Here is a 12726-nt window from a genome sequence, read left to right on the forward strand (position 1 = left end):
TGGGCGAAGGGTGTAAGGCAGGTGAGAGGTACCTAGGCATCTGGGCTCTTCCAGGCAGGTTGAGAAATTACCATTCCAAAGTAATATAGAGCCCTAGGCTATAATACCAGGCTAGAGCAGAGCAAGCACAGAACTTAGCAGGAAGCTTTAGCTGGTTGCCAAAACAGTCCTTGATTTGCATCCCAGGGAGCAAGGGAAGGCCCGGGCCTTACAGTGGTGGGCACTTTCTGTAGTGTGAGCTCTTTGCACTAGTTTTCAGCGTGCCTAGAGGTCATTGACTTCCTTGCAGAGATGCAAACCATGTCTGATATCTGGGAGGCAGAGTTTCATGTTCATCTTTTTAAAAAAGCTTGACCTTGAATCAACATTCCATTTTTCTCTAAGAAAAACAACAACAAAAACTCATCAAAAGTTGTTTCTGTTCGTCAATTTATTTAAACAACATCTGGGATAAGAACAAGTGGAGTATAGTAAGAGCCAGCCTCCCTTCCCATTCCAGGTCCCTCGTCCTGCGTTTCTCAGCAGGACCTTCTCATGTTATCATGTCCAGGCTGGGTTCTTCACAAGCCTCACCAGTAATGTGACATTCAAGTTTATAGCCCAAGTTCTATGGGAACAAATTCAAGCATCGTACAGCTTATAGTGTGATCTGTAACAGTGTAGCTTTCTGCTGTGGCTTGAATATAAAGTGTCCCTGAGTGTTTTGAGTACTTGGTCTCCAGAGAGCTGCCCTGTTTGGGGAGGCTGTGGAACCCTTAGGAGATGGGGCTTATCTAAAAAAAATGGGCCATCTTGGGGGAAGGCTTATGAGTTATAACTCAGCCCCACTTACTGAAACTGTCTGTCTCTGCCTCTTCCACCTTCTGTTGTGTGGCTGTGTGAGGGACCCTCAGTAGCAGCACCCACTGCCCTGCCCAGGCTGCTATTCTTTCCCTACTGTGATGGACTGTGTCTCCTCAAACTGTGAGCCAGGATGAACCCTCCTGTCAAGTTGCTTCTTATAAGGTGTTTATTCACAGCAGCAAGAGAAGTAGCTAACACCACCATCCACTAGATGAATATAAAAGGCCTCAGGTCTGTTATTGATGACATGTTCTGTGATGATGTCAGCTGATGACTTTAAGCACCAAAGCTTTTCAAGCACTTTATTAAAATGACACTAAATACTCAGTAGAGTTGACAAATATTTATAAAAAATTATTCCAGCCCATAAATTTTATTTAAACAAGACTTAGCAACAACATAGGGTTTTTATTCAAAGCAGTTTCCAGATCAATTTATGCATCCACGATTGCATCCAATCAGCGTGCATCCAGCAAGTGTTTATGTGGCCTTTCCTAGAGTTGGAATGACTGGATCAAAAGTCTTGACTTCTGAAGCTTCCGTGACTTGACAGGGCACTGACAATAAAACTATACTAAGCTTCTTAATAAATGCTTATCATGTTAAAATGTGATCTATATTACTTGTTGTTTAAAGTAATTGTCTTAGGGATGCTGTGTGGGGTGGGGTGAGTTATAATCAAATATGGTACTTAGGGTGGGATTTTTAAGAAGATGGGAAGAAATTTTTGTTGGGTTTTGTTTTGAGCCAGAATCTCTCCTCTTAGGCTTGTCCATGAACTCACGGTGTAACTAACATTAACCTTGAACTCCTTAACTTCTTGCCTCTTCTATCCATGTGCTACATTTACAGGTGTATACTAGGCTATGAATGGTGTGAACTAGGCTCCAGATGATGCGAACTAGGCCCCGGATGGTGCGAACTAGGCACCGGATGGTGCAAACTAGGCCCCGGATGGTGTGAACCAGGCTCTGGATGGTGTGAACTAGGCTCCAGATGGTGCGAACTAGTCTCTGGATGGTGGTATCTGAGTAATAATTTCTTGAGGATGCTATGAAGTTAGGTTTATAGATACAGAAGTGAAGAGTGCTCTGGGCAGAGGGAATGGAAGTAGGAACTTGGTGGTGGGAGTTTGATGACAGAGTTTTGGGGTATAAAGACAAGTAAAAAAGAGAGAGAGAAACATCGAATAAGGTCAAAAAGATTGGGAGAAGTGTGTAGGAAATGGTCTTTGAGGCAACTGGAAAGACTTTTCTTAGAACCAGCCAGGCATTCCTCTTCAGCTGAGTCAGTCAATATCAGTGGGGTCTGAGAGGTGCGACCTGTGATGCCCACCTCCTGCCACTATGATTCACCTGAGTGGTAAGTTACATAGCTTGTAAACCATAAAGCAGCCTGAACACTGAGTGACACCCTTGTAGAGCCATGGTAGACAGTTGCCAAGACAGTGAGTGGAAAGAACCAGGAAAAAAGCAACAGTGCAGTAACCAGATTCCTAGGACATCCCTACCCTTGCTGCAAATGTTGTGAGTTTTCCTCCTTTTTTAGTAGCCTGCCATGCCCTCCCAACATTTTGTTTATCCCATATTTATGACTCTTTCATGCTAAAGGAGCAAGATGGTGGCCTGTGACCCTTTCTCCCTGCTTCTCTATTCTTGGCCAAGCACGATTCCCTCCCTTCTATGTTGGAGTTGAGTCTGGTTTATGTTCCACCTTCCCACCCTGCTTTATTGAAGCATGGTTAATATAAACTCAGGGTCAGGAATTGGGGTTCAACCTGAAGATCCGAAAAGCAAAACAGCTAGTCACTGGCTCTTACCTTGACCTCAGTCTGAAAGTGATGCTGCCTCCTGGAACCTCAGAATGTCGTGTCCTGTTTTATATTCCTCTCTAGGCCTGGGATTAAAGGCGTGCACCACTAGGATTAAAGGTGTGCACCACCCGATTTCTATGGCAACTAGTATGGAATTAAAGGTGTGTGTTACCATAACCTGGTCTGTAAGGCTGACTGGAGGGACTGTTTTACTCTCAGATCTTCAGGCAGTCTTTATTTGTTAAAATACATTTGAAATGCTGCTACACTCTGTTGGAGTTGAGTCTGGTTTATTGTTCTGTGATCTACAGGGGAAAAGGACCCAGTTTGGGCTCGAATTTGGTGACATATTCACTCTTCAGGGAATCTGATAAAAATTATTTTTATAATACTACCAATTAAGTTCTCTGGATTTGGCTCAAAATGAATAGTATAAATAATGATGGATTTCTTCAAGAAAACCACATTAAAACTTGATGAAACCTGCAAGAGACCATGGTGCTTGAGTCGAGGCACATACCTTTCTTATATCCTCAGCGCAAAGAAGAAATGGCATAGCAGAATGGAGCAGTCAGGAAGAGAAGAAGCCCGTGCTGCCCCGTGCTGCCCTGTCCTCACTTGGAAACTATCATCTGGGAGAGACAAATGTAAGCTTGTCTTACCCTCCTTCAGCGACCCACAACCGGGCTGTCTCAGTGTGTGGATGAAAGGAGATTTCTTTGACTCCATTTCCCACTCGTGGCATGGAAACTGCGTGATGGGCATTATGCCATTTGGAACACTAGGACCTCAGTTCCTCATCCTTTGGCTCATGGAGTTGGGGTGGCATGCTGAGAAGACTCAAGATATCTGCGCACTCACCCTCTGACTTCCAGGCTCCTGAAGTGGAGGTGTCACTTAGCAATGCACTAGTCCTTGCTATTAGCGTTAGTACTGTGACTAGCAAATTTACTCGGGTATTACTACAATCTGAAGTCTGACTATTCTTCCCTTACCAAAAGTCAGACGTTTCTGGAAGGAAATAAGTTTATTCAAGGATGTCTTAAAGAATAATGGAGATTTAAATCTCTATCTGCAAAGGCTGGAGGATTCAGAGAACTTCAAGGAGACGAGAGGGTTGCAGTGAGGTGAGAGCTGGGGATGGACTTTGTCTTCAGAGTCCCTCCTCTTTGTGAAGTCATCAGGTGCAGCCTCCTGGGGCAGTGTCTACATTTTCTTTGAGGATGAGCCAACTCTTGTGAGTACTAGGCAAAGTCTGTGTTACAGAGAGGGTCAGGTAGGAAGGATGGATTTCTAGGGAACAGATCAGGAGGTGAGGCAACAGTGTAAGATGAGGAGAAGGATTGGGAGGAGACATGAAACAAAAGCTCTGAAATCATCTAACATTAGCTCACATCTAAATGCTCATCTGAAATAACCAACTTCATGGGCTGTGGACACGTTCTGCCTTGTACTTACAGTATACATGTGGTTTCCATGTACACAGCTATCTCTGCCCTGTCAGTCTGCTCCATTTCCATAGGATGTAGAGGCAAAGATGGGAAACTTTGGGATGGAAGGTCAACAGGATGAGTTATGGAGAGCTTATAGAGCCCTGCAGTTAGTGAGCAGACACCAAGGGAAGGGCTTCTCTCCAGTGAAATGTGTTAGGGAAGGGCAGGAAGCTAAAGGGAGGGAGGGAGGATGGTCAGTTTCTAGTGAAGTGCTGTTACAGAGGGATAAGCAATCCATAAAGCCACCGAGTCCTCTCCCAACTATATTAATCAAATCACTGCTTGGCCTATTAGCTCTAGCTTCTTATTGGCTAAGTCTTACATATTAATTTAACCCATTTCTATTAATCTTTGTATCACCACATGGCAGTGGCTTACCAGCAAAGCATGTCTATCTCCAGCGGTGGATCCATAGCTTCTCCTGACTCCGCCCTTCTTCCTCCCAACATTCATTTCAGTTTCCCCCACCTACCTAAATTCTGCCCTATCAACAGGCCAAGGCAGTTTCTTTGTTAACCAATGAAAGCAACACGTAGACAGAAGGACTTCCTATACCAGCTTCTACTTTACAGGAGGGCTAATATAATAAAGGTGTGAGTAATGCAGGTTTTGATTCCTTGTAATTTTCTTTAAAGACAGTGATATATAAATTAATAACTATATCAGTTTTATGAAGTGTGTGTGTGTGTGTGTGTGTGTGTGTGTGTGTGAAATACATGTAGCATTAATACCATAAAGAGCATGGAGGAAAATGGTACTATGTGGGATTATTTTTTCTATCACTCAGTGATTCTTAGGGGCATAAAATGACTAAAGTAATTTTTTAAAAAAATATAACAAAATCATTAAATATATGGGAGTATGAAAATATTTACTTGATGTAAAAAAAAGTGGTAATGAACAGAATATCATAAAAGCCAGCAAGTCCCAGGGATCATTCTCCTGTCTCCACCTTTCCCAGAGTTGAGATTCCAAGAGTGTGCCACCATGCCTGGTTTTGGGAGATCAAACTCAGGTTCTCGTGCTTGTACCAACTGAGCAGTCTCCTGAGGCTGGCCTTTGAATTGCTCTTCTTCAAAGGATGACTATACACGTGTGGTCCTCCCACCTCCCGGAATGCTGACATTGCAGGTTTGTACCTCCAGGCCTGGTTTTTGCAGTGCCAGGGATGGACACCAGGGCTCCACATATGCTGGCTACGTGCTCTGCCCATCAAGTCACATGCCCAGTGTTGCCGGCACAGATCTCAGTCTGCAGGGCTAGTACTGGAGATTCCAGACTCTTATACCTTTTACAGTGAATCGTGCAGAGACTCTTGGATACTCATAGGAAGAGCAAGACATTAAGGGGTGGTAGGTACAGAGGCGCTTAGAGGCGAGGTAGGCTTCACGTGTGCAGGGCTCTAAGAGGGCAGAGAGGAGGAAGGGCCTGTGGTGAGGGCTAGTAGCTAACACAGCAGCCTAGTCAGCTCAAATACTTGGGCTTTCCCTAGTGTGTCCACTGTCAGATGAAGCTAAGGGCCTCTGACCTTTCCTCTGTGATGGCCTTTCCCGTGTTGATCTCTGGGGAGTCCCCATCTCCATCCTCCACTCTGTCCTCCTCTCCTGCCGCTCAGGCCTGCTAGTCCTGCCTTGCTCTCTGGCTTTCTGGTCTGTGTTCAGCCAGTGTAGAGCACTGGTGAGAGACACAAAGAAGAAATCAGCTTGAAGCCGCTCACATGTATCACAACTCCTGCCTGTGGACTGTATCCATCTCTGTCTATCTCTCCTCTCTCTCTCTCCTCTCCCTCACCCATCTCTTTCCCTGTCTCTTCTGCTAACAACTGTTTCCTCTTTTGTTTCCTCAGCCTTCAGAGTTGGTGGACAGTGGTCACCCTTACTTTTGGGGACCCCCCACTCTCCCTTGTGATCCTTTACTGGTTATAATCCTATAACTATTCTAGTTTAAGCTGCCCTCACACTACCCAGTGAGCATGGATAGGACTAACTGGTAGGAAAGACAGCTCAGAACTGCAGTTTGGGGAACACTAAGCCCGGAGGTAAAGTGGAGTGGAGCAGAGACAGTCTGAAGAGAGGTGAGGAAGGAAGAATTTTGGACAACAATCCCAGAAAGCAGATGTTTGCAACCAGGGAGTCCCAGAGGGGAGATCACTGACAAAGAGAGGGAAGAAAGATTTAAAAACTGAGACCTGAACTTTGGTCTCTCTTATGTAAAGAGAGCAAATCAATAGATTAGGAGTCACAAAAGAGGCTAAGGAAGAGGCGAGAGAGGGAAGAAAACAAAATGAATGTACCTTGCGAGCCAGCAGAGGATGGTTCTCGGAGCGGGACAGCCACTTAGAGAGCACTGGACTCAGCAGCGAGGTTAGCGTTTACCGCAGCGAGCGTTCTGATGGAGAGAGCCAGCAGAAGCCTGCCGCAGTGAGTTTGAGGGATGATGAGAACTCAAGAGTGTGAGTGTGAGCAAGGTGGCAGGAAGAACAGAGTGGCTGGGTGTGGATGAATCTGACCAGAGGAAAGAGAAAGTACAGGTGGGAGATTCTCAGAGGCGGCCCAGACTGGTTCAGGGTAGGCTCTTAAACACCAGGCGAGGTGTGGCTGAGAGGGCCATGGTGGTAAAGGTGTGGTGAGAGGCAGTGTTCAGCTCTAACAATGGGGACATAGGCTGCTTGGTCACATCTCACCAGAGCTGAAGCAGAGAGGGGTGAACAGGAATCAGGGCTGAGCTACAGCCTTCAGACTTCCACTGCCACTGGTGACCCAGACCCAATTCCTTAGCCAGGCCTCACCTCCAAACGACCTTCCAAAGCAGCACTGTCAGCTGGGTACCAAGTGTTCAAAGAGTGGAGTCTGTGGGGACGTTTCACACCTAAACCCAAATGTGTGTGTGGCAAAGCTGTGTGACCGTGCACAAGTTATTTAACCTATCTGAACTTCCATTTCTTCATATATTGCGTGGTGGTAATGATACCCCCAGGATGGCCATAAGCATTAACATACAAATGCATGCTTATCACAGTGTCGTATGTAGCACATATGCAGTGCCTACTAGAATGATTGACATCTTTGGGAGCTGTGCGAGTATGGTCTCAGTCACACTGAAGGGCATGTCTCCACTGCAAATGCTGTTCATTCAACTTAGCCTGTGTCATCTTAGACAACTTCTGTGTTGCCCTTGACTCCCAAGTTTCATTTCTGTTGAACATTAGTCTGTAAAAAATTAAAATGTTGCTCAAGGAGTCACTTGCATGTCTTTGTTTGTTTTGGATCTGCTGTGGAATGTTTGGGAAGCCCAGGACTGTAGGCCTGGGACACTACTGACAGTTGATTGTTTTGCTGAATTCTTGGCGCTAGTCTAAAGGTTACTAAGAACTGAATGATTTAGATTATTATAACTTTGAAGTTGTCTATTTTTAACACTGATACTCTAAAATCAAAATTCCACAATAGCACAGATAGCGTGGATGTCTGCTCAAACATTACCTCTTTCATTCCGTTGTTTGTGCCTGATTGAGCGATCTAGACTGTATCTGTGTAGTCATTTACTGATACTACAGTTACTCCAGAGACTCAAGAATTCGCCAACTTCCACTGGTACTTTCCTGAAGAGAACTGATATCTTTGTAGAGATTTCTTGTAATTTGTTTCAAAAAAAATTTTATTCAGTCACTCTTTATCACGTAATTCCAACATGAAATTCAGTTGTATTTACAATTGTTTCAAACTAACAAAAATTGAAGGAATCACACCAGTCACTCATCTAGGTTCAGTCTTGATTCTGCTCATGTGGAGATGTCAGATGAAATACAGGAATCCCAGTTAAATGTCAAGTGATGTTTAGTGTTTTATTAAGTTTTCACTTTTGTGTGTGTGTGGGGGGGGACATGCGCACAGGTATGACATGGCATGTGTGGAGGTCCGAGGGCAGCTTACAGGAGTCAGTTCTTCCCTTCCATCACGTGGGTCATAGAAATTGACTCCAGTCCTCAGGCGTGGGACCATTCTCTCCAGTCTCAGGTATTCTTTAATATGAACATACACACAACATCTTTTACATAGGTATTTTGAAAAATTTCCCGCTGTCTACCTGGCATTCTCATTTAACTGAGCGTTTGTGTTTTGGTATGTAAGGCCTCTAACGCAGGACCCCGGTTCCATCCTTTCCCTGCTTGTCTTCCTCTGCCACACCATCTGAGGAACACTTAAAAAGTAAGCCCCAAACAAGTATTATATATCTGCATGAACCAAAGACGGTCAGCTTTGGCTTTCTAAAAATTAGCATTTGAAACTTATATTCTCCATTTGCTTTAATATAGCACTAATTCCTCACTCTTGCCTGGACCCTGAGCTACCTCAAAGCACACACCCCTAATGCAATCATAAAGCACTTCCAGTTTCATGTCAATGAAACGAGATGCAGTCATCTATGAAGCAGTCCTAACGAGGTCTCTGAGCACTAGCCTTATGCAAATGGTGCTGAAATGTTCTCAGCTACTGTGACTTCTTTCCATTTCCTTAGTAGAGAGATTTTATAACAATTCTCCTTTGGTTAGACATACTCACATTGGTAGTAAATAAACACATGTTCAGGAGATAGACAGTCATCCTATGTTCATGACCAGTTCTATGTCTTGCTCATAGGCAGTTCTGTCCTATGCTCACGGCCAGTTCTATCCCATGTTCATGGCCAATTCTATCCCATGTTCACAGCCAGTTCTGTCCTATGTTCATGGCCAATTCTATCCCATGTTCAAGGTCAGTTCTATTCCATGTTCACAGCTAGTTCTATCCCATACTCATAACCAGTTCTATCCCATGCTCATTGTCCAGTTCTATCCCATGTTCATGCCCGGTTCTCTCCTATGTTCATGGCCAGTTCTAGAAAGTGACTCTGTGACTTCCATGTTGTTCATGACCTTGCAATTCAGTTTTTCCTTGGTCAAGTGGGTTTAGATATCTGTCACATGTGTGTGTTACCAAGTGTCAGAGAATGCTGTGTGTGGCATAGCAAGCTCGTCATCGTCACTGTGCCTTCACTCTAGTTATGAGGCTACCCAAACTCCATTTTATGCACTCTTTCCCTAGGCATTGTCTCCACACTAAAACATAGCTACTGTTAACAACCATCATGTTACAGCGTATCTACAGAGCCATCAGTGCAGGCAGAATGTGCTGTAGAGCCATCCACACAGACGTGGGTCACCAGCTAGCAGAGTACAGTACAGATAGGAAAAGGTTTCCTCTGTCAACAACTGCATGGTGCTTGTGTAGCTCTGAGTAGACATGGATGTGTGTGCACTAGCGATGGGAAGGATGCTATGCACAGGTAGTCAGATGCGGAGATGCCTCCTTCTCTGTGTACTTCCTGCTAGACAGGCTCCGCTTTGTTAACTCAGTGTGGATGGATCATCATAGCTTCAGAAGACGCTCAGAAAGCCAGAAAAGACTCAAAATCTGAATCACCAATATGCAAATGTTATACCAAGTATATACAAATGTTATCTCCAAAAAGTTAAAAGAATTGAAACTGTTTGTCTTTAAGATGGTGTAGGATGGCTGGGAATTTGATTCTTCGTCAGTAAAGTATTTGCCTTACTTGCAGTAAACCCTTACCACTATACAAGTCAAGAAATAAATAATCAAGAAAAGAAGGGAAAAGGAGAGAAAAAGGAAAGGGGGTAGTACAGCAGGAGGAGGAAACAGAAAAAAAGGAAGGGGAAGAAGAGGTGAGGGCACAGGAAGAAACGGCAAACCACACTAAGCATCATATTCAAAAACGTTGACATTAAATTAACAATTCCCAGTGTGGGAGGGACGCTTCCCTGGTTAATTAAGAGTGGATTTGTTGGTGCCTTTGCTCTGATCTGTGGATTGCTGACCTCAGTGCATGGTGCCAGGCTTCACTGGCTCTTTCTCAAGGCTCAGCAGATGCATGTATTTCGGCTCTTCTCTTATCCCAAAGCCATGAACCACATCTCCAGCTTTCTCCCCTTCTCTCTGTTTCTATCACTTCTGTCCACATTCCCTAATAATGTCTGTGGACCGTTTGCCCTGCACTCAGTTCAGCGTTTTCCCCTTCTCTCTTTCTATCACTTCTGTCCACGTTCCCTAAGAATGTCTGTGGACCGTTTGCCCTGCACTCAGTACTGGTGGCCATGGTTTTACTCTGAGTCTTACTCTTCCAGGAGTGTGCGCCAGTGATCCTTTGCTTAGTGTCTCTAGTTTTCAGTGTGTAGTCACAGATGTTTGTAAATATTGTATTTATTTCCAACCTGTGCTTGTCCCTGGGGAGAGTTATGGAGGCCTTGAAAGATGTCATAGCCATAGCACTGAGACAAAGCCGAGTGCGAGCCACAAGACTAAAGGCAGCCAGGGCCTGGGCTGCAGAGACGGCTCGGTCAGCAAAGAGCTTGTCGCACAAGGAGTTAAAGCATCCAATCGGTGAGGTCCACATCAATGAGATTCTTAAAATAAGGCTTGAACTTTGAAATTTTGCAGTAGGAAGGGAACTCCAGAGTGGATAGACCTTGGCCCCCCACCCCACCTTCTGCCCTGCTTCATGACCTGGTGGGGGGTTACAGCCTTACACATTCCACCCACATTCCCAGGAGCAAGGTGGAGATGGAGAAGGAAGGAGTCCTAGAAACTCCACTCGGGATTTCTAGCTGGTTCTTGTTGGCTAGAATGTCAGTCGGTGGCTATTATCAGCAGCAAGGGATGTTGGGAAATGTACTTCCTGTTGTAACATTATGGCCTATTAAAAGCCAGAACTCCATTATCTCAGAGGAAATAATCAATAGGTAGAGAACTGAGCAATGAGCTGTCTGTCACAGAGCCCAGAGGCTTTTGGGCGAGAAGAGTTTCACCCATATGAGAAGTTAAAACTGTGAGCACAGTGTGGGTGCTCTCCCTGAGTACCTCCTCATGAGATCGTTCTGTGAACTGGGGAAGAAGATCCCCGTTTTTATTAAGTCTAACTAGTTCCTGAAACAGGTAGAGGACAAGTAACATACCGGAGCCACACGGCCAGTCCATTGCAGTTGGCACTGTTCTCTGGGTCAGATCCCTGGGCATGTGCCCATCCAGACCACTACAGAGTGTCTGAAGACATTGCCTCTTTCAGCATAAAGCACAGTAGAATTCCTAGTAGGACCAGGTTTTGTCTCTTTTACAGTGAGGGTGGGGTTGTTCCAGTGAGGGTGGGGTTGTTCCAGTGAGGGTGGGGTTGTTCCAGTGAGGGTGGGGTCCTGCACATGGAGGAAACCCAGTCAGTCCCTCCCTTCATTTGGAAGCTCTGATCAGTTGTCAGGAGGCTCGTGAGTCAGCTGATGGTGGGATCCCACCCTTCCATTGCTAGTTATTGACTTTCTTCTTCTGCCTCTAGAAATGAGCAATTGTGTGGTTTAACTTCAGGGGGTTCAATGGATTCATTCTTTTAGAGCATTATTGCTCTCTCTCTCTCTCTCTCTCTCTCTCTCTCTCTCTCTCTCTGTGTGTGTGTGTGTATGTGTGTGTGTGTGTGTGTGTGTGTGTGTGTGTGCCTGTCTGTGTCTGTGTATACATGTGAAGGCCAATGGTTGACGCCTTAAAGCCTTCTTCACTCTCTTTGACTATTTTGTTTTGTTTTACCTTTTTAAAGATTCATTTTTACTTTATTTGTGACTTTTTTGCCTGCATGTATGTACATGCACCACATGGGAGTATGGCTCCCTCTGAGGTCTGAAGAGGACATCAGATGCTCTGGACCTGGAGCTATAGATTATTTTGAGCCACGATGTGGGTTCTGGGAACTGAACTGAGGTCCTCTGTAGTACAGCCAATACGCTAACCTCTGAGCTGTCTTGCTAGCCCCTTAAACCATATTTTTTGAGAAAGGTTCTCACACTGAACCTTGATTGCCGTTGGGGTAGCGGTGTCAGCGTCCCCAGAACTGGGATTACAGGGTCATACAGTCATGTCCAGCTGAAGCATTTCATTCTTTTTTTATTGTAAATTTTATGTGTATGAGTGCTCAGTCTGTATAATTGTATGTGTGCCATGTGCATGCCTGGAGTTTACAAAGGCTGGAAGAGGGCACCAGATAGCCTGGAACTGGAGTTAGCAGTTGTGAGCTGACACACGGGTGCTGAAAACCAAACAAGGTTTTCCATAAAAGCAGGAAGTGCCCTTAGTCATTGATCCATATCGTGGCTGCTGAAGCTCTGTGCTCTACAACTACCAAGGCAGACAGAGTATTTCCAGACTCGGGGTGATGCCATCAGTTTGTGTAGCCAGGAGCATGGCTGTGCTATTATGAAGCCTCCCGATGTTGAGTGAGAGCCTGCTGAGAGGTTTGTGGTAGGAAGTACGGCCAGAGGGAGTGGAGGGGTTGATTCCAGTCTACAGATAGGTTTGGTCTTACTTGATTGCACAAGAAAAGAAATCAGATTGTGTGGGGACAGATGTAGTCCTACTAAGTGCCAAATTACTAGAATGTTACGTTGATTTTCAAAGCATCTGTACTTTCTGTTTGAAGGTGAGTGCTATACTTCTTCACAGGAGGCCAAGCTTTCTAACCAAGGGCCCATTATATAAATAT

At 45.0% G+C, this 12726-nt stretch overlaps 1 protein-coding gene across 2 annotated transcripts in view; it reads left to right on the forward strand.

Annotated features, from left to right (window-relative positions):
- Lmntd1 (lamin tail domain containing 1) overlaps nt 1–12726 on the forward strand; it is a 245802-nt gene that overhangs the window by 63524 nt on the left and 169552 nt on the right. The window lies entirely within an intron of this gene.

This window comes from Myodes glareolus, chromosome 3 (genome assembly GCF_982192425.1).
Source record: "Myodes glareolus chromosome 3, mMyoGla1.1, whole genome shotgun sequence".
Classification (NCBI taxonomy): Eukaryota; Metazoa; Chordata; class Mammalia; order Rodentia; family Cricetidae; genus Myodes; species Myodes glareolus.